The sequence below is a fragment of the Podarcis filfolensis genome (genome assembly GCF_964270895.1).
Source record: "Podarcis filfolensis genome assembly, chromosome: 1".
Classification (NCBI taxonomy): domain Eukaryota; kingdom Metazoa; phylum Chordata; class Lepidosauria; order Squamata; family Lacertidae; genus Podarcis; species Podarcis filfolensis.
Window position 1 is genome coordinate 73,436,669 of NC_139604.1, and position 22,428 is coordinate 73,459,096.

The following is a 22,428-nucleotide window of genomic DNA, read 5'->3' on the forward strand; positions in this document are numbered from 1 at the left end:
CTGACCACTGGCACCATATTGGCCACCTGGTCCTACAGGGCTCGATTTATGGGGGAAAGATACAGGGAGCCTTAATGAAACCCACAAGCAATTTCCCCACTAAATTGCCCATCCCAGTAGCCTTATCACACAAAAGCAAAGGGGGCCATACAAAATGTACAACCAGAATGTCCCACATCTGCCTCCACATATGGCAATTTGAGCACCAATCTTTTGATTTCAACAGAAGTGCATTCAGTAAATAGTATCTTTGGAAGGCAATAGTTTCCTGTATGTTTGGTTACCAGTGTTTTACAAATGGGCTGAAAGGACAGGTTCTCCAGTTCCTTATGGAGAAAGTCCCCCCCCTTCTTTGTAACAATTATGCTGGAATTCAACATTTGTTGGTTTATGGAAATAAATATCTAAGTTTCCTTCCCTCAACAACCCACCCCCATCCCATTTTTTTTATACTGAAATGAATGTTGTGTTTATGAGAGCTTGCATTTAGATCTGTTGCCTTTGAATGATTCAACACATAAAGCCTACTAGCTGCAGAAAAGCATTACTTGTGCTTTGCTTTTATTTGAAGTTTTAAAGAAAGAATGGGAAAAGGGTGCCTCTAATCTATATTCTTCTGTGGAGAAGAATGCCTATTACATTTTAGCCAGCAAACCTGTTAGCCATACCATTTTTTACCTCATTCTTGCTATTCTTGATCTATTGAAGTAACGGGTCGTTAATGTCGCATTCGAACTCACATTGGGAATGTAAACAAAGTCCAGAATCCTCTTCTCACTGGGGCCAACCAGATACCTATGGGGAGCATCACCAGAGCAAAACTGCACTTTCCTCACCTGCAATTCCCAGCAACTAGCATTCAGAGGCCTACTTCCTCCAACAGTGAAGGTGCAACATAGCCATCATGGTTAGTGGCCATTGATAGCCTTATCCTCCATCACAGGAAACATGTAGTTTCTAAGGATTATTGGATTAGAGAGCAGCTTTAATACTTTCCAATCTTGCGCAGCCGTTACTTGTGACTATACGCATAAAATGACTACTTCTTCATGTACACAAATCAGCTGATAATGATACTACATTATTATTACTACATGGAACGGTAATTAAAATGTTTGTAGTTCGGTCTTTGTGGTATCAGGAGCAAATACAAAGTCTTACGTTTTCCTTGCTATGCTTACTGTGCTTTCTGATCAGACGTTCGTTGCTTTTTTATTTTTGAAAGGTAATTAAAGCGCTGTTTATTTTGATGCTTGCATTAACTATTATTTGTAACTCTTTTCTTCTGAAATTAGAACACACCCCGGGGGCTTTATCTGCAGATTCTTGGCTAGAAACTGCTACATAAAACTTACTGGAAAAGAAACCTGTTGAGTTTCTGTTTAGAATCAGGTAAAGCGTTCTGGTTGAAGAAAAGTAGGTAAGTATGATTTTTCTTTTGTCCCCCTTTCTCGTTGTACTTATGCTTGAAAGTTGCAAAGGTACATTAGGGTTAAGAGCTCCAAGTGAAATGAATGGGAAATTAAATAGTTTATACTTAGTGGGATAGTTCCTTTGGGCTATAGCCAATGTTAGTCATGCTGAGAGTATGACTAGCAGTGGAGATCACCCATAGATTTTAATTTAGTTATTTTATCTTGTACTAATTTATTGCAGATTAGGGTGTTGCTGAATGCTGAATGGGATTTGCTTTTAATGACCTTTTATCTATATCACAAGACAACAGCCCTATTAAAGTGAATGGAAATGCCCTGTATTTGTAAGTTACAATGCGAAATGAGCTGGAAAAGCCTTCCATTTAGCATTTTGGATTTAAAAAAAAACATGTCCAATAGCTAATATTTTATCATTAATGAATCTATACAATATTTTGTATTTAAAGTGGCAAAATGAAGTTTGGGATGAAGATAAATCTGTGCATGTTGATTTTCCTGACCATGCTGTTTTTGGCGCTTGGATCCTGCCATTTGACTTATTAAAATGGATGCTGTTCTATACTGATTAGAATTAGTTTGCTTTTTAATTGGATTTTTTAAATATACAGTGTTTAGATTGTTTTTGTATATTCATTTTTATTTTGCTGTGACTGTGGTGCGTGTCTGTTTGCCCATAGTGGTGGGATACAATTTCAATAAATACATTGCCATGTGGCAGTCATAACTGCTTGTTGCCTTTATATTATGATGATATATCAGTGCCTAATAGAATGCTCTTAGTAATGTTTAGTGCAGAGTGTGCTCTAATAGCCAGCGAACAGCTGCAGCAAGAAATATGCAATCGCGTTATGGCTGGAAAGTTGTGAGTGATGACTAGAGGAGATGAGGATGATGAGGGTGACATAGCAGCAGCAATGGAAGAGCAGCTCATATTTTGAAGAACTGAATAATTCTGTGACTGGATGTAATTGGGTTGCAATATTTTCAACCATTTAAACTGCATTATTTGCAGAACAAACTATTCTGTAGCATTAAAAATAGAGAAAATGTTGCAACTATGACTTGCTTTCTTTTAGCTTTATGAGGTGGGTGCCTTGGGAATTTCTTCCATGTGTATTGTGAGGGCTCATTTGACTTGGAGGATTAAAAATCTAGAAGAGTGTTCTCAGGTTGTGCATGTATTGTTAAAGGAAGGCGTGCTATAGTTTTGCTACTAAGCTTTATATACAGGAATGGTCTTCTGTTCACGGAAGCCTTTTTGATCCAGTGGAGGGAAAGAAGTGGTGTACTGCAGAAAAAATGGGGAATGTGCAAAAATAGCCTTTCCCCTCCTCCATTGGATCAAAGAGCTTACCGTTAATGGAGAAACAGCAGTGGGTGTTACCCTATAGCTTCACTATATTTTAGACACAGGTGGGTTCCCGAGGAATGAACTCTTGAATTTCAAATATAATGGTTTGTATTCAATGAAGTCATCCTGTTAGTGCCAGGACATATGCCTGTGCAGTGGTACGTCCTCTCCTTCTCCTCTTCCCACGTCCCCAACACCCCCAAAGTCTCTTTTGGGTCTCTTCCTCTCTTTCAAAGCAGATTTGGGTGGGCAGGGTGCAGCCCCATGCACTTGTCCCTGATTGGCATTTTGAGCAAGACCAGCCCCAAATGGAAAGTTCATTACAGCCAGAGGTGGGTGGCAACAAGTGGCCATTTCTCCCACCACACAGGAAGATGATGGCCTCCCAGGACCAGCTGTGCCATGTGGCAAATGCCACCCCCAACTGGAGCTCCAGATGAATGGATTCCCCTCCTACCCTCCAGAGCAGATTTTGGGAAGGTGTGGGAGCAGGCGGGAAGAGGAGAGGGAGTCTCACTATGCAGGCGGAAGTCCTTGCATTAATTGCATTGGATAAAACCAGTATGAGAAGTCACCCTTTATTTGGCCACAGTTTCTCTGGATCCAAGAGGAAGAAAGTGGATTGAACTGCCAAGCTCCTCATTAGCTTCAAAGAGGCTGAGATTCCACATTGCAGAATGTGAGGAAGGAACTGTTTTATTATGATTCATATTGGTAAGGATTCTGAAAACGCCACTGTTCTGAAACATCACTTCAAATTAAAGCTATATGGGAGCGAGCATGTGAAAGTGAGAGTGTGAGTGCATTCATAGAGTTACACCAATATCAAAAGTGAGATGCGTATCACTTTGTGTTGTGCCTCCCATTGTTAGGTAGTTACCTGCTGTGATAAGCAAAAAACCAATAAACTGTGACATCTCTGTGAAAGCAGTGTAGCATGGTCAGATTATCAAAATGGCAGCTGTGAAGCCCGTTTGAAAGATGCTGTGTGTGCATTTACCATAGGTGCCAGAGGGATTCTTCCTTGGGATATAGCAGGACCAGCATGCATGATCCCCTCCATTTGTTGTTTTCTTCATGTTAATACAGCTTCTAGTGAAATCAGAATGTCAACCAGTGGCAGTTCTCCACCAATATAGAGAAGCATGCATTAAAGATACCCACAAAGGACAAGTGATTTGAACGAGGTACTTTTCATTTTGCTGGTCAAAGAAAGGATATTCTTGTCAGAAGGTAAGGTTCCAGAAGGGTAGCGTGGTTCAGAGATGTGTAGCTGCAGATTAAATAATAAGCTCTAGAAATGAGATCTGAGTTTCTAGTGAGTTCAGTGAACCAGGGCTTCATTTTATGCTTTTTATGGTCTTCATCCTGAATGGTGCTGTGACATTTTGCTCCAAACTGAAAGCAAAGGAGTTTAAGATTATAAGAATTTTGCAGCAGAAGATCTGGGCCTTCTCTGAGATTACTGTATCTGTTCTGCATAAGAAGGCTGAATTTTGCATATTTTATAGCTAAGGGTTGAAATGAGCTGAAAAGTATAATCTATTTGTTCTTTTTGCATTCATGACATATGAACTGCACATCTCTATTGTCAGAAAATGTGCAGGATAACCTGGATTGATGCAGAAAAAGATGGCTGATAGCCTATTTAAGGAGTGTGTGCCATATTTTATTATGTCCCAAATAAGAAAATATGATGCTTCTGACAAATATTATTATGGCAATAATCCTTCTGTCTCATTTCAAGTTGTATGGTTTAGGTATTATGGAGCAATTTAAGATTTAATTCTGCATCCATTTACTTCCATTAGCTGTTTCTAGGCATTATTATGATATATGGCTCAGAGGCCACTAAAGACTAAAAGCCACAAAAATTGCAACTAAATAGAGGCCATTCACGATTTAAGGCTGGGACACGGCATTCCTCTTCTGCATGTACAAACAGTTTCTGTATGTGGAATAGCTATTTCCCCCATGCAATCACCTCAGTCAAAGGAGGCTTTCCTGCGGAAAATCAAAACATGGAAGGCAGACAACACTGCTGATTGTGCACATAGCTAGGATCTTGGGCTTTGGTTCCCTGAGCAGAAATGGCAGGATCAGATTTTATTTCTCCTAATCGCAGCGCTCTGGCTTGCAGCCTTAGGGTGGATTTCAACATTGCGCTGTGATGAATGTTCCGTCTGTGCCAGCATTCCAGGTTGCCTGAGTGAATGACATCCCCCCTCTTCCTACCGTGTGCTGTTCCAGAATTTCACCCACACACCCCAGAGCAATTTTGGGGTGCATTGGGGTGTGTGCAGGGAGAGGCGGGGAAGCCCTGTGGTGCAAATGGAAGTCTTTCAATGAATCCCACTCTTAATCTTTTAAATTCATAGGATCATTGTAGAATATTGAATGCCAGGCCCAATGAATGAATGAACATTGGAAGTGAAAGAATGCCACCCATCAGAAGGTGAGCATTTTATGTTGGTCTTCATCCTAAGACCACAAGAATGCATCAGAAGGGCCTGCTGGATCAGGCCAGTGGCCCATCTAGTCCAACATCCTGTTCTCACAGTGGCCAGCCAGATGCCTATGGGAATACATTGAAAAAGTGCTCCACAAAAGCTTATGACACAAATAGAACAATGATTGGCCTTTAAGATGCCACAGGACTCTTGGTTGTTTTTCCTGTGGTGTGGCTAACACTATAGCATTTTGTAGGTCCAATTAATATCAAATGCAGCTGTGCTGCATTTGTTTTTCCCCAAAATAAACAACTGAGCAAATATGTTGAAAAAAATGTAAGATAAGAAAACGAAACCAGTAAATAAAGACACTCACAGGACTGAAATAAAACTCATAACGTTTATTGTAAACATTTGGCTAGACCCCAAGATGTAATGCTGTGATATAATAAGGTATGCATGTCTAAAGTATAATACAAAAATTTATTAAGGAATTATAGACACTTGTAGAATGTATATATAGTAATCACGCTTAAGTAAGAGCAATGTAGAGAAGCCAGAAGAGGGGTGGAGGGAAGTTAACTCGGATAAGATATAGATTGAAAGGAGAATAATATTGTTAAGCTGTATTGTGTTTAACATATTTGGGGAAAAAAATAAGACTTATTGGAAAAAAGAAAGAAAGAAAGAAAGAAAGAAAGAAAGAAAGAAAGAAAGAAAGAAAGAAAGAAAACGAAACCAGAAATCTCCAAGCTGTTTTAACTGCAGAAGCTTACATAGGTAGAGGGAACCCTTGATTGAATGATAGAATCCTAGAGATAGAAGGGACCCCATGGATCATCTAGTCCACCTTCCTGCAATGCAGGAAAATGTACCCATACGAGGCTCAACCCGTGACCTTGGCGTTATCAGCACCATGCTCTAACCAACTGAGCCAACCTGCAATATATTACTGAACTACAGTAATATCCATTAGCCATGCTTGCTGATTGAAAACCTTAAAGCTACAGAAATAGTCTTTAGACCTTGGTGCCAGATTCAGAGACCTTGAAGAAGGCCGTCCAGTTCTTGGCCTCATGTCTGAGTTTTCAGCATTCTTGGAACTAACTTGGCAACTTTGGCTTTTGTCCTAATGTTCAAATAATGGGATTTAACAGTGTTGACTAGACGGCCCAAATAGAAACACGGGAACAAAATTCATGCCAACACTGTAAAATGTGTCCATTGTTCTCTAATGCCTGGCTTAAATAACTTTCATCTTGGGCCAGCTGAGAACTGCTTGGCCTTGTATGCGTTAGCCCTAGTCACATATTGTGCAACATGTACAGGGATATTTGCGCCAGCCCCGACTCCTGTGTCCTGTAAGGTCTCGCTTCAGACCACATGAAGATCTGAAGTGGGTTTCTAAGCTGAAACCCCATTCAGACCTTCACCTATGGATGTGTAACGGTAAGTGGAATACCACATGCTTTTGAAACTATTGCTACATTCCAATACTGTGGAATGCTAGACGGAGCCTTCCTTAGTAGTGCTTTGAAATTTCCGTGTACCTGTCCAAAGCTCTGATGTAAATTTTCTCATGTATGAGGTTAAGTCTATCCTTGATTAACGTTTAAAAACTGCCCTGATCTTTTCTATCGATGCAGCTTTGGGGAGTCTAAAGGGTCACATTCACACTATACATTTGTGCTGTGATTCCACTTTAAACAAATTCTTCCAAACAATTCTGGGAGATGTCATTTGTTAAGGGTGCTGAGAGCTATTCCTCTCAGAGATCTACAATTCCCTGTGAAGAGGGATTGATTTGGCAAATTGTAGCTCTGTGAGGGAAACAGGGGTATCCCAACAACACGTTCAACACACTATGTTTTACAGGGGGGCAAGAAAGCCAATGACTGTTGAAAGTAGTTTCATAGTGCTTTAAATGTATGGTGGGATTGCAGCCAGTGGCTCCTGGATAATATTTTATTTGAGCCTTTCTTTGTTCCCCTGGTGGTATCCATTTATCTTTGGATAAGCCTGTTTGTGTCAAGGATTGTGTAGTCATGAAAGTTCTTCACGATTTGTTGCAGTTTGTTTGGAACACTGTAATGATATGCCACAAGGCAAAACAGGTTTCTGTTGCTTAGAGATTAAGATCATGATTCACAAATGCTACAATTTGTACTTGGAAATCTTGCAAACAATGAATGACAAAAGGCTGGAAGAAGAGAGGTGGTTAGGAATGATATCTTGAACATCCCACCAAATTGCTCAAGGTTCAGTTCTCTCCCTGCTGGGTTATAGCAGTTGATAATGCAGTGTATTGCAGACCATATGGATATATATATATTCACTACTTTCCCAGTCGTCTTCGTTCATCTAATGAAGTAGGCTGTTACTTATGAAATAAACCCATTATGCAGTTCAACCCTAATTATATTTACTCAGAGGTAATCTCATTGATTGCCATAGTAGTTTACCTCCAAATATTTTTTTCCTTACAGTAGTTGCCTTACAGAAAACGGGAATGCACATAATTGGCATCCACTCACTGTGTTTAGTCTAAATGTACCATCTTTTCTCTGAGACCAGGCTCAGAGAAACCAGTTCTGAATGTTGGCAGCAAAGCAGGCTATGCACAGATTTGCTTGGCTTGAAACCATCTGCCCCCTTCCCCAGAATAGTTTTTCAACTGTTTGAAACCTAATTGAGCTTTTTAAAAAATAAATTAAGTGGATGAATGAATGTAAGCATACATGCAGCAAATTAAAAAATAAAAAGGCAGACAGCCCACCTCAAGTGTGCTGGGGGGAGGGGAGGGAAGGAGAGGAAAGACAATCAGCTGAATTAGCATTTGATTTGCTCATTAATTCAGCTGTTATTTGCATGCAAAACACAGAAGGAGTAGAGGCTGCAGGGAGAAATGCAGTGTCACTCTTATAAATATAAATCTTCATGGTCTGCAAAGTGCCATTTTTTGAATGCTAGCAATTAACAAGGCTATTCTTTGAAAATGTGTGAATTAGTGTTGTGAGACAGTAACATGTGGTGCAAAGATAATTTTTATGAGCCAGGAATTGGTATGGCAATTGCTATATATGAACTATAGGTTTCGAAGGCTGTTGCTGAGCTGTGTATTTGAAGGCCAGGCTAGCTTTGATGGCAGTGTGACCAACTTGATGGTGAGAATTTCCTGTGCCATGTATGGGGGATTTATAATACATTAGAGATAGTCTTCAACTGCTCTTGCTCCCTCACCCCCGTGACCACTTCTCCCTGCCTCCATTTATTCCCCACAAGAGGAAAGACAGTTGTGTGGTGACCACCTCAAGGGCAAAGCATAGATAATGCCTTTCCTACCCAGAATGCAATTAAGCACGGCAACCCAAACAACAGAAAGTCAGTGTAACTTCCTCCAGGTTGATAGGTCATGAGACTGAGGTGAAGGAAGTTTGAAATAGTCCCAAGTTGGTCCTTCCCTTATCCTGTCCCTGCCATACCACCGCTTAAATTACACTGACATAAGTTATGGCAGCACATCCCTGTCTCAGTTGGGATGAAGGATTTAGGTTGGCATAGCCTTAGCTTAGCTAAGTTGAATCCAAACTCTCTCATTCTGGCGGATCTGGAGTTGGACTGTGCTATCAGCCCCCTCTTCTTTTATAGGGATTTGGCTGAGATATGGTTCTGACCTTCAGGCCTGTGGCTATCATATCTTGTTTGGCCCTCTGTCAATGATTGGGATTTGGAAATGTGGAGGTGTTTCCATTGGAAGATTATTTTTTTGTTCTTTTGTCTAGGTAACATTTATCCTATAGAGGGGAAATGATTTTGTTTTAGAAAATTCATTGGGAAAACTTAATTTCAGAAGTGGTCTCTCACATTCTCTGACTGTGGGTCATTGACTTAGTTTAGTCCTAAATACTTAAGTTAAGAGGCCTACTCTGTGTGTTTAACCTAAGGCCTCATATATTAGCAAGTGTGCCAATGTCAAATCTAATAGCCAAAACGTAAAAGCAGATGGAGGTGGAAGAATTTTGAGGGGAAGTGTTGGCCTCTGTCATGGTAGCAGGAGGTTCCAGGGGGCTGTCAGCAAAGGCATGGATCAGAACTTTCCCCTCCATCTTTTCAAGTGCAGATTGTTCTCTTGTTCTTCTGAACACCATGAAATGTGACAGCCTGGGACTTTACGTTTCGAAGGGCTGATCTTTTACAAACCTCTTTGTTTTGATTACATACACTCTTCCATCAAGGAGGTGGCTCAGCTCACGTGTTTGCTTGTCATTAATGCGACACTGCATGATGCATTGGTGCTCAAAAACACATGCCTGCAGTCCTATTTAAGAGTCAAAGGATGCAATACAGCAAAGGAGTATAGCTTGTTGATACTGTTTGCAGCTTGCAGCTTGTTTTTGCAGATGCCATTGCCTAGTTCAGACACATTGCAGAGGGTTGTGGCTGTTGCATTGCTCAGCTCTATGCAACATCTGTTAGCTAGGAATTTCTGCCAGGTATTTTGTGAATGGCAGTTGAGAACACCTTAGGGTTGATTTCTGTAGCTGCACAAGATCAGGCCAAATGGTAACCTGCCTGCTATTGCTGCTATGTTTTACACACCTGGGAGTTAAGGAAGGATAATTCTGGAACTCTTTTTTAATGACCAGTTTCCAAGGTGTTAGAGAAGAGATAAAATATAGAGAACCAGCTCTCTTTTTGTGATATTCCATACTTTACTTAGCAGATATTGTTGTTGTTTACTAGATTATTTACCTGTCCTTTACCATAAGATCTCAGGCAGGTTATAGCAATTTAAAAATGCAATATTAAAACAGCTAAAACAGATTATAATAAAAGAAGAACAGGGTGGGTCCTAAAATACATATGTCAGGTGTCAAAGGCAAAGAGGTGCATCTTTGGCTTATGATAAAAATCACATAATGGAAGCACCGGATTCAGCTCTGTGAGAAGGGAATTCCACAACTTAGGGACTACCGCAGAGAAGCCACCGCCCACTAAACTTCTGAGGGTGGTGGAACTACCAAGAGGGGCTCCTCTACTGATCTTAGCACCTGGGAAGGTCTGTAGGGAAGGAGTCTGTCTCAGATATTTGAGGCATAAGTTGTTTAGCACTTTAAACACTAATGTGAGCACCTTGAACTGGGCCTGAAAATATGCTGGCTAACATTATTTAACAGAAGAAAACAAAGAACCCATATATCTGAGACAATGCCATTCAGAGTGGGCGAGGTACAAATATCATCATCAGCAGCAGCATCATCTAATGCATTGTGCTATTATGAAAACCAAACTGTTCCTAAGATATTACCCTCTGATTATACCTTTTTCACCTTTTAGACTTCTCTATCTATCATCTATTTATCCGTCAGCAAGTTAATTCTTTTGGTAACTTGAGAGCTTTCTTACTGCACCTGCTGTGAAACTAGATTTGTGCCCCCACAAAAAAAACCACATCCCTGAACTGAAGGGATTTTCAGTTGAGGAACAAAACTGAGCAAGGGGAGGAGGATTTTAGCAAGAGGAATACTGTATATATAATTGGGAAGACCACAGATTTGAATGGAGAGAGTGGTGACACTCTAGGCTAAAATGTGCTATGGTCTCAGAGAAGATACATTTATTTAGTCTTACTAGTATGGTTTCTTCCACTAAATTCCAGAGTCAAGGTTGAAGTCATGATGTTCCCTAAACTGTGTACCATTCCTCTGCTTTGAGGCTGCCTTGTTCTCCCTGATAAGCATTTGTGCGAGTGTGAAAGATGTGACCTGCTTTAGCAATTTGGGTAGCTTTTAGGAATTAGTAAAAATGTAAGCTGTTCGCACCCTCAGGCCTCTTCTGCTTTTGCAAGCTTTGTAGCCACATCTGACCAGCAGCCAGAATGGTGCCCACTACAGTTGACCTTTGATCATAGATCGTTGTGGCTTTTCCCCTAACCACAAACTCTGCAAACCAAGTCCTTACATCTCTGGTTGCGAACAGCAGAAAAGGCAGGCGGACAGAATGCAGGCTATTAGCACCCATGCAGTGAGTTTTCCTGTGTTCTGGGTAGAGCTCAGTAGAGTGTGGATTAGATCTCTTTGCAGCTGTTTGCAGCCAGCAGGAGGTATTCTCTACAATATCTTTTAGCAGTCACAGCTATCTGAGCTGCTTTTTCCCTTAGAAAAACACACTTTGTGGCTGCCAGCATCCTGTGTCTCTCTCTCTGTGGGTATGAGAGATAGAGTGTGTGTGAAAGAATGGGGTGGCTGGACCTTTTTCTTTTGCTTGAGCGCTGCATTCACATTTGGCTATCCCCCAAGGGGATGCATGCCAGTGGCCTGTGTGGCCTTGTGTGCCAGAATCTGGGGTGGCTACACTAACTTTTGCCCCTGGCAAGCAGTTCAAGATTTTCCAAGGATGAATGGGACTAATAAAACATGTTAAGTCACAAAGTCTCCACACCTTCAGCTTGTCTATGCCAATCAGGTGAGAAGATGCGATATCATCCCTTCTTCACTCATCAAATGATTGAAGTGATGACTGGAGAAGGATCACTTTGCTTTTCCTCATCAGGGCTCTGAGCCTTGCCCATCCTGGCATTGTGTTTTTCTTTATACAGTCGTACCTCGGAAGTCGAATGGAATCCAAAGTGCAGCTTCTGATTGGCTGCAGGAAGCTTCTGCAGCCAATCGGAGGCCCCATTGGACGTTCGGGTTCCAAAGAACGTTCGCAAACCAGAATACTCTCTTCCAGGTTTGCGGTGTTTGGGAACCAAAACGTCTGAGTACCAAGGTGTTTGGGATCTAAGGTACGACTATATTGCTTTCCCTTTTTGCTGCTCCCAGCAAAACCAGTGGGGGTCTTTGGGGGCCAGAAAAAATTGTTTGTGGGGGGTGGGCCAGGGGGTGGGCCCCTGAACTGGGGTTTAGCCACCATCACCCTCAGTTTTAGTGTCTTGTATTTAAATTGTTTTTGAACTATTGGTCCCCCTCCCCCAATTTAGTATAAATATATTGTGGCATGCCACCACAATCCCTGAGCTGTGTGATATTCCAGGGGTCCCAGGAAATCACCCAGGGTCCTATTTTCATAGAATGAGGGACAGCAGAGACTGTGGTGTTTTTATGATACGTAGTTTATTTACACATATGTACAACCTGAGTCTTAGATGGACGAGCTCACAGCATTAGCACCCTAAGAGGTCTTGCTTTTCCCATTGTCACAGCCTTGGATTTAAGCAGAAATCAAGCATCTTTCTAGTTTCAGCCTGTTTCCAGACCAGCTCACATACGCAACTCTACTCTAGGCATTGTCTTTCTGACTACCAACCAGATAAGGGAAGCCCCCTCCCCATTTGTTCTCTGGCACAAGGCCACTTCCTTTGTTATAGTTATGACCCCATATTTAGTACCGTTACAAATTAGCTGGCCCGGCAAGTTCAATAATCCTCCGTTAGATTTTAACCCTCGCTGGATCTAGGGGATTATAAAAGACTCATGAATCATACAGACCACTTCCCAAAAAACTCACAACACTATCAAATAGATAAGATAGAATGCTGATGTGGTAGGATTGACCGTACCACTTCCATCTACAGGTGAAGGATGTTGTATCAGAATGTTTCATATGCAAAACACCAAAAACAACTCCCTGAAAAACTCATTGCAAATAGAAAACTAATATGTCTGGAGGCAGCTTCTGGCACAGTGGTTGCTTGATGTTTTGGTTTTTTTAATTCCACAGAGCTTTTAACAGAGGGAAGTGTTAAAAAGCTGTGTGGTCCATCTAGTGCCACAACATGCTACTCTTTCATTCTAGGCCCTCAAATAGGCCTAGGACAGAAAGACACATGGATATGGAAGGTTAAGGGACCTGAATAGATCCTATCAGACTGAGCTGCTGACAAGTGGCAGTGGAGACAGTGAAACAGATGCTAAGGTGACCCTGTCACAGTGTGGAGGAAAACCAGGACTGATGCCTCCTTCTTGCTCAGACTGTGAAGCAAGACTAACCAAAATGTTTTTTTATATATACAGTGGTATGCCCCACGGAGGACCTTACAGCACACAAATAATAACATATTGGGGGTCCCGGGCCTCAAGGAGATTAGACTGGCCTCGACCAGAGCCAAGGCCTTTTCGGCCGTGGCCCCTACCTGGTGGAACATTCTGCTACAAGACCAGGGCCCTGTGGGGTCTGACATCTTTCCGCAGGACCTGCAAGACGGAGCTGTTCCGCCAGGCCTTTGGCCGGGGTCCAGTCTGACTCCCCCCCTCTCCTTATAAGAACTTGTATGGAAGTGGCCCCCCAACTTTTCTCACAGGCTCATATAAGATCAGTACAAACAGGCCGGTGAGCATTTAAGGTCCCCAACCCTAATCTGTGGGTTGCCATCTGATTGGATTTCACTTTGATTCTGATTTGATTTTAGGATGTATTTTGATTGATTGCCTGATTTTATGTTAATATGTTATATATTTGATGTTAGCTGCTCTGAGCCTGGTTTTGGCTGGGGAGGGTGGGGTATAAATATAATTTATTTTTATCATCATCATCATCATATTTACAACCTCAGGTTAGTATTGTGAAGAGTCTGCCTTTCTGAACTTGTTAGTTTCCCTGTATTTATTTTCTTTGGCTAGAACTTGATGGTGGTACACAAGATCAATTGCCACTTAACATCTGTCACGTCACAGCTTCAGAAGTTGCTGAGGCCACTGGTCCTGCCATTGAGGTGGCCGTGTGCATTGTGGGTGTGCTGTAAGTCTCCATGCCTGTGGAGCTGCGCACAAACCTTGAAAAGGGAAGGTTTTTTAGATGGACCGTTTTGTTTTTTCGCAGATATGGTTTTATGCAACTGTCTCATTGCTTTCCCAGCAATATCACCAGTGCACATTTTCAGGGTCACGGGGAGCCATCCCTCCTTTTGTCTGATAAAAGAAGTGGGGGCTATAGGCAGTAGCTCCATTGTAGGCTGAAGAAATGAGCTATCTGGCATGTTCTATTTGGTAAGCTAATGTAGGTGTCTGCAATTAGCACGCACAGTATAAGTGGTCTGCATCACCAGAAGAAAATACAAAGATTTCTGGTTTCATGAGTCTTTGCTGCATGGAAGTGTTCTCTTTTGGAGGTAATTTTAGTCATGGAAAGGACTGTTCGTATGGCAAACACAACATTCTGTTAAAATGAGCCAAGTCTTTGGCAAGTGGGTCAGTGCTACATTTTCTTGCTCAAGGGAAAGTTTCTATACAAAACGGCTTTTACCTGCATTTAATGCTTGCTCCTGGCAAAGCAAGACGAAGGAACACATATCCTGCAGCTCACAGGGAATTTCTGTGCCTAATTGTACGCTTCTAAAGTTACTTCATATTGGTAGCATTGTGACATTTCTGCCTCCCCAGGGTTTTGTCGCAATCTTTTGTAGAATTTGGGGGGAAAGGACCCACCAAGAATCTTACTCTCTTGACATTTGTTTAATTCTACAAATATTGATGTGTGTTTTGTGCTAAACACGATTTCTTCTCGCAGCTGCCATGCAAAGAAGCCAGTTATGTGGGCAGAACCTCAGTAAGAGTAGCAGATTGCATGAGATCCCAGAAATATGAATTAATAATATTAATTGCTTCACTGTGGATGCTTCATTTAATTGAATAAACGTGGCAATTACCCTTTCCAAACCACATACAGCAATGTCAGCTTTGAGGTTTCGATGGTATATATTGCATTTTATATGTTAGTAGATTTTATTTACGCTGCCTGGGTTGGGAAGCTTTGCTTTTTATCCAGTATTGCTGTTCCTCCTGCACAGCAGACCTCTGCTTGCACAAAGGGAACTCTTCCTCCTCAGTTCCCCCACACCCTAAAAACCAGGATTGGGGGACCCTCTGGAGCAGATCTTTGGGGTGTGCAGGGAGAGAAGTGGAAGATCTCAGTGCATAATCAGAACCCTCCTTGTGCATTGATGGAAACAGTCCTTGGTTCCTTTTGCCTTCTAGGCTACTTTGTATTTTGAGGGAGGAAGGCCACAGCTCAGTGGTAGAGCATCTGCTTTGCATGAATACATATCCAGGCAGACGGGCAAGCTTTGAAAATGCCAGTAGCATTTGCAAACTTTTAAAATAATTCCTATGAAATGATTCCTCTGGAGGAGCCACATGCATATTCATCCTTCCACTGTAGCTGTGGTTATTTGGGTTGGGATCATTGACAGGCAACACAATCCCATTCATGCTTGCTTGGAAGTATGTCTCATGGTGTTACTACCTAATAAATGCCTAATTATTGCTTTATGTCCCATGATAGCTTTGTATGGTAAATATGATCTGATAGGTTTGCAAAATTCTGTCACCTAATTACAAATGATGCTGCTGCTAGTTTCTTTTTTGGAAAACGTAAGAACCATTCAGGAGAAATTGGTTTTCTAATGTTTGTTGGTAATTAACCCCATGTGCCAGGCAGTGATGTGTTGTTGGTTTTTTGGGGGGGAGAGGGTGTTGAGAGGGAACTGATTTGGAACATTTTTCTGGAAAATTTACCAAGGAGGAAAAAGTTCCATACAAATTAATTCGCACTGGGAAAAAATATATATGATGCCCTAGACAGAGATCTAATTTAGTATGCTTATTTTACTTTTAATTAGATAACAAAGGTAAAAACTAACCTTGCCTCATACTGCATCTGCAGTTGGCGTCTATTCAATGTTACTCATGAATTTACAAAAAGAACATTTCTCACAGAAAAATAAAGCATTGGAGAAAGTTCCAGAAAATTGTCTGTTTTGGAAAAAAAAATTCTGCTGCACTTCGCTGGTGCCAAATTCCTTCCTGCTTTTTTGAGATGCCTATGGAAAGACTTTAGGACGGTGTTTACCTCATTTTCAAGCCATTTCTCCTTGCATTGTTGGGCAAAGTTTGAGCCAGATGGTCCAGCACTGAGAGAATTCTTGTTCAAGGACTTATTCAACAACAACCCCATGTGACTTAATTACAAATCTGAACGCTATTAACATTGGGATTTTATTCCCTTTTTAGATTTCTCATGCATAAGGCATACAATCTGAGTAGAGGTTGGTGTTGGGCCTATGCTTGTTTGAGTGTTTAATTATTACTGTTTCAAAACACATAAGCAAGCCCCATTCAGGCATTGTGTGAGATGCTAATCCCACCCCCACTGTTGGAAGAGTGAGGCCAACTTAATATGCATAGCCTGGATTCTTCCCTTCAGACATTTCCCCAACACATGGGCAGCATTGAGAAGGGGCTGGGAGGAACTGGGCAACATTGGGGGGCGGGGAGAGAAACTAGTGTTAAAACCTCACAGCCACTTTCAAGGTGCTTTGTCCCTTAACGGTGAGTAATGCATGAGGAGGGCTGCAAATACTGCTTCAATTCAAGGCAACAAGGAATGGAAAAGTAAAATCCATACAGCTCATAACAGGCTTTCAAATTATTTATTATGATTATTTATTCATATTCTGGCTTGATGCCTTGACTTCTTGTGGTTTGTACAAACCACCATTTCCCAAGTCTGGCCATAACAGGGGAACTGTGGTTTAGAACAAATCAGGAGTGGAAGCTTGAGATCTCACCTTCTTGTGTGTGAAAGGGAGAGGGGAGCCCAAGGCTCATGTTTGTAAGAGTAAATAATGTTTTTTGTTAGTACATCCGACCCAAGCCTTTGTAATTTATAAGGGGGTTGTATTCAGCATCAGTCCTACTCAGAGTAGACCACTGAAATGAGTGGACATGGCTCCCTTATTGCTTTCATTGGGTCTGCTCTGAGTTGAGCTTAATTGGATGCAACCCAAAAACACTGCTTTACTTCACAAGCTTTAATTAAACTTGTACATATGACGTTTACTTGGATGCAGTCAGTCTCTCGATCCATTTGGTCCATCTCGGTTTACCCTGTCCAGGAGCAGTGCAGAATTTACCTATTCTTGTTACTTGAGAGCCTTCTCTCTTTGGGTGCCAAGAATTGAAACTAGAACCTTCCAGTGACAAAGAACGAGCTCATCGGCTGAGCTGTGAATCCTCCCCAAAGTATGTCAGTCATATAGCCTGCCAGAGTATTGAGATGGCTAGGTAAAGGTAAAGGGACCCCTGACCATTAGGTCCAGTTGTGATGGACTCTGGGCTTGCGGCGCTCATCTCGCTTTACTGGCCGAGGGAGGCGGCGTACAGCTTCCGGGTCATGTGGCCAGCATGACTAAGACGCTTCTGGCGAACCAGAGCAGCCTACGGAAACGCCGTTTACCTTCCCACCGGAGCAGTACCTATTTATCTACTTGCACTTTGACGTGCTTTCGAACTGCTAGGTTGGCAGGAGCAGGGACCAAGCAACAGGAACTCACTCTATTGCGGGGATTCGAACCACCAACCTTCTGATCAGCAAGCCCAAGGTTCAGTGGTTTAGACCACAGTGCCACCCGCGTCCCTTTTGAGATGGCTACTTGGGTGCAAATTGTATTTTGACAATGTAAAGATAAAGATGGGTGGAATTCAACATCACACTGTGGAACATTTAAGCACTGCAGCTTGCCAGACAGAAGAACCCTCCATCTCCTCCCGCACATGCTGTTCTGAGTGCTCTTCCAACCCCTTCCCTGAATCAATTTTTGGGATGCTGGGGGATGCAGCGGGGAGAAGAAGCACAAGCAGAAGCCCTAGCACTGATGGGACTCTTTAGGTGAATCCTGCCCATCAAATCTACACTGGAGTCGATCACTTATAGAACAAGCCCACACTGCCTACAAATGCCATAGGGTCTGTGGATGACTCATATCCTTATATTAAATGGATTAAAATTTAAGCCCCCCCCCGGAAGGTGTTCTATTAATTTAACTCTGAGAAACAATGTTGAGTAGGGGTGGGGAAGGATGATGTGGATTCTTCCTTTCAATACGTACAGTATCTTTTCTTTCTTGGGCCCTATGTCTTCCTTGGCCTATCTTCTTTGAAATGAACAGACATTTCATACAGCTCAGATCCATTTGTGGAACTTTGGGAATTGCAAGTGACTTACACACCATACATTTCAAAACAACCCCCCCCCCCTTTCTGAATCCTGGAAACTGTAGTTCATAGCTCTGTGAGGAGTAAACTACAGCTCCCTGGTTTCTCCAGGTGACAAATGTGCTTGAAATGTGCTTGAAATGAATGGTGTGTACATAGCCTTATTTAACTTTTTTTTTAAAAAAGTGTAAACTTGAAACATAGAACTGCATTTCTTTCACCACTGCACAACTGTATTTAAGATTATAACCTTTAAGGATGAGTAACATTGCCTTAATTTAGAAAACAAATTGCTACAGCACTTTAAAATGTAAGTACCTTTTATTCAGAATCATTCATTATGCAGATATCCTTTGTGTGTTAAGAGTCACAGCTGCTAGCTGTTGCTGGAGGAGGGGGGAACTATTCCCACATGCCCCAAGGGAACTACAGCAGAGATTGTTTTAAGGAACTGATAAAGAAAGAACAGGATAATCTGAGCTATAAGTAATCCTGTGATGCTGTTGGCATATGAGGTACATACCATATATTTAAAACACAACTCCACCAAGAATCCTGGGGAATAGTCTAAGTTTTGGGGCAGTCTACTACATTTATATCCTTCCTTTCCTTCAGGGAGCTCAAGGCTGTGTAGATGGTTCTTTCTTCCCAAGATGGTTCTTTCTTTTATTCCCACTAACCATATGATGCAGGGTAGGCTGCGGCCGGTCCAGGGTTACCCAGTGAGCTTCATGGCTGAATGGGGATTTGAACACTCTAGTCCAACACTGTAACCACTGCAACACCATGACTCCCATTACTCTTTGTCATCACACCCTTTCCCCACATTATGTTCCTAGGGCAACACCATTCTCAGCAGCAAATCTGATATCTGATGCGTCCAACACCCTGCATTACAGTGGGTTCGACTATATGACCCTGGGGGAACCTTCCAACTCTAAAATTCTGTAATTCCATGAAGCGTCAACGCTTCCCCAACCTGCATGCATTTCCATGGCCAACCATTGGCTGCCTTCATCATAGCAAGTGGCATCAGAATGCCAAGCATGATGCAAGAAGCTGAGTTCACCACAATAGGAAGCAGTACACAAGGCAAATGTCCAAGTGATGGAATGTGTATCAGGTCATTGCCCTTCTTTGTCATCAGAATCCATAGGGTGGTTGATGGAATTCTGTGTTGACTCTTAATACAGCCAATTTCTAGGAAAATTGGGGAAAACGTGTTTTAGCCTATTCTTAAAGCTCTCCATATTGCTTGTGTTTGGAGTTGCCTGTAGGTAATGATTTATTTACTACTGTGCTCAAATGTAGTTGCATGTTCCAATGCATAATGAAACTAGGCAAGGGAGATGTCTAATGAGCGATTTTCCATTTCCTTCAAATCACATTACAGCCAGCTGTAGGCTCCAGTTACTTGATTCTCAAAGGAGCCAATCTTAAGCCAACTGTGACTCATCTAGAATTAGAAGAATCCTGAATTGGCTAGATTAGACTATCATTCTCATGTTCCATATTAGGTTTGCTACAACTCTCAACTTGTAGTGATGACATAGTTCTTTCACTGGTTACAGCAATCACTGAAACTCTTGTCAGGGAGCATCATTTGGAATTGTAGCCACAGGTCTCTTTTCTTTAATGAATGCTAAGTCATACAATTTTTAAACACAGCTTATACTTTTCTATTGTCTTCTAAAACTCCATGTCTGTAAGACATAATCCACCTAGTTTACGGCCTGGTTTAGATGTAATGGGAAACCTTAGCTTCCCAAAAAGTGAAACATGAGCTGAGGCTTATGGGTGCCTTTTAGTGCCAGAGGAAGAGCTAAAAAGTGGAAGATTTCACGTTTAAACTAACCACAGTTCCTTGTGACAGATGAACTTGAAAAAACTGTGGTTTGTTTAAACTCTGGATAGTGAAAACAAACCAGGATCAATAAGGACAAGAAATTTGCTTTAAAAATAATGGTGGCAACAACAAAGTGGTATCTGGATGTTGAAAGGATGTTGAATTTTGTGCTGGCGGCTTCTTCTTCTTCTTCTTCTTCTTCTTCTTTACTTGTACCCCACCCATCTGACTGGGTTGCTGCAGTCACTCTGGGTATAGTTAGGGTTTTGATTTTATGTCAGATGAGTTTGTTGACAGAGGACGTAACTCTCAGGAATACATATTGGGTAAGACCCATTGGAACGAAATGGTATTACCAAGAGCCATTGAGTGATGCCTGTTCATTTCATTGAGAATTGCACAGGAAATGTTTCATGACAGCAACAGGAACATGTACTAGCAGCCCAGTTATAAAGCTATTTGTTGAGAGGTAAGCCATAGTGAGATTCACTGAATTCAGAAGAAGTATGCTTGAGATAAAAGCTTAAAACTGCATTGCCATGCACACTCACCAATGAACTCAGTGGATTTACTTTTGAGTAAACAGGCATAGGCTCAGGCTGGACATGTACTAAATAACACGAACCCTACTGGGGTGTAATTCTCTATAGCCATTAGCCCTGCCCTTGCCATTACATCCCCATCAGTTCTGCCTCCTCACTGACTGTGTTTGGTGGTCGCCTGTAGGGTGCAGCCTCTCTATGCATTTTGGCTCCCCCTGTGATTTAAAATATGTTGCACTCAGGTTCTCAATTTTTGAGGAAACCTATGTGCACAGAGCAGGCTCCCCATTACAGGTATACCCCATTACTGTGGGCCCATGATAAGGACAGCCAGGGCCAGAGAGTGTAGCCCCACCCCTCCCACTTCACCTGGTAACTGGCAGTGCTTGTCAAGTTTTCTCTGGAGCAATACTAAACATGGCTTAGATATTATTATGGGTGGGTTGGATGGGTTGGGGACTAAAGCTCAGTACAGTCATACCTCAGGTTGAAGTAGCTTCGGGATAAGTATTTTCAGGTTGTGATCTGGAAGTAAGGGAACATGTTACTTCCGGGTTTCGCTGCTTGCGCATGCGCAGATGGTCAAAATGACGTCACGCGCATGCGCTGAAGTGGCAAATTGTGACTTGCGCATGCGCAGATGCATGGACATGGGTTGCGTTCGCTTCTGGATGCGAACGGGGCTCTGGAACGGATCCCGTTCACATCCAGAGGTACCACTGTAGTAATAAGGCTCCACCCACCAAGCCCATTTTCATTTTTCACCTGTACAGCTAGTCCATAAATCCCCTGCAGCACTTAACTGTCATAATGTAATAAGTGCTGAATTTTATATGATTTTTGGTAATGTTTAATAGTTTGTCCTTTGCTGAAAAATTGCTACAATAAATCAGTATGAGTTCCAGTCTAGATTTCAATCTTTTAAGCCATCGAGTTTTCATTATTTCTCTAGACACAGAAATGTGCAGTCTAATGGATGCATGTGACGGAGGTGGTCTGATCCTACATTCAATCAGCAATGGTTTATATACACAAAACCATTTTACATTAAAAGCACCCTTGTTCTGGTTAGAGAAGACAGCAGAGTCACTACTGACTTCATCTTGAGTCTTAGGAACATTTCATGAAGCACTTTTTCATATATGAATAATTCTAGGATAATCCTGCCAGCCCCTGTTGAAACAACAACAACATACTAGAAAATGTGTCTCTCCTCCCCAAGAAGTAGTCCATAGTCTCAGGTTCTTTCCATGTTTCCCTCTTGCCATTCTGCATGACATACTTCTAACAGCTGTCACTTAACCTTAACCTGTGGGAAGGGCTGTGGCTCAGTGTAAGAGCACATGCTTTAGATGCAAAGGTCCCAAATTCAATCTAATCCTCCACATCCCCAAGTAGGGCTGGGAAGGACCAAAACCCCGGAGAGATACTGTCAGTCACTATAGACAATACTGAGCTAGATGAACCCTAAGCCTGACTTGGTATTGAGGTATCTTCCTATGACCATCTTCAGAACGGGATGAAACGAGATGTGTTGCCATATTTCACACATGACAGGATCCAAAACACACATATGCATCTATCTGTATGCTGGTTACTGCTTTTAATAAGAAAAAAACAATTGAGGGGGATGATTTTTCAATAGACAAGTATTGAGCGGGATGCTTAGCCCCTTCACCAATTTTCAAGTCCCCTCTCAAATTTCTTTCCTCTTTGGTGTTCTACATATGTATTTGGAAAGTTAAAAAGCGTGTCCGAAACCATGTTGTGGGAAGGGAAATGCAATGGAAAAATGGCAAGCAGGGAAATGC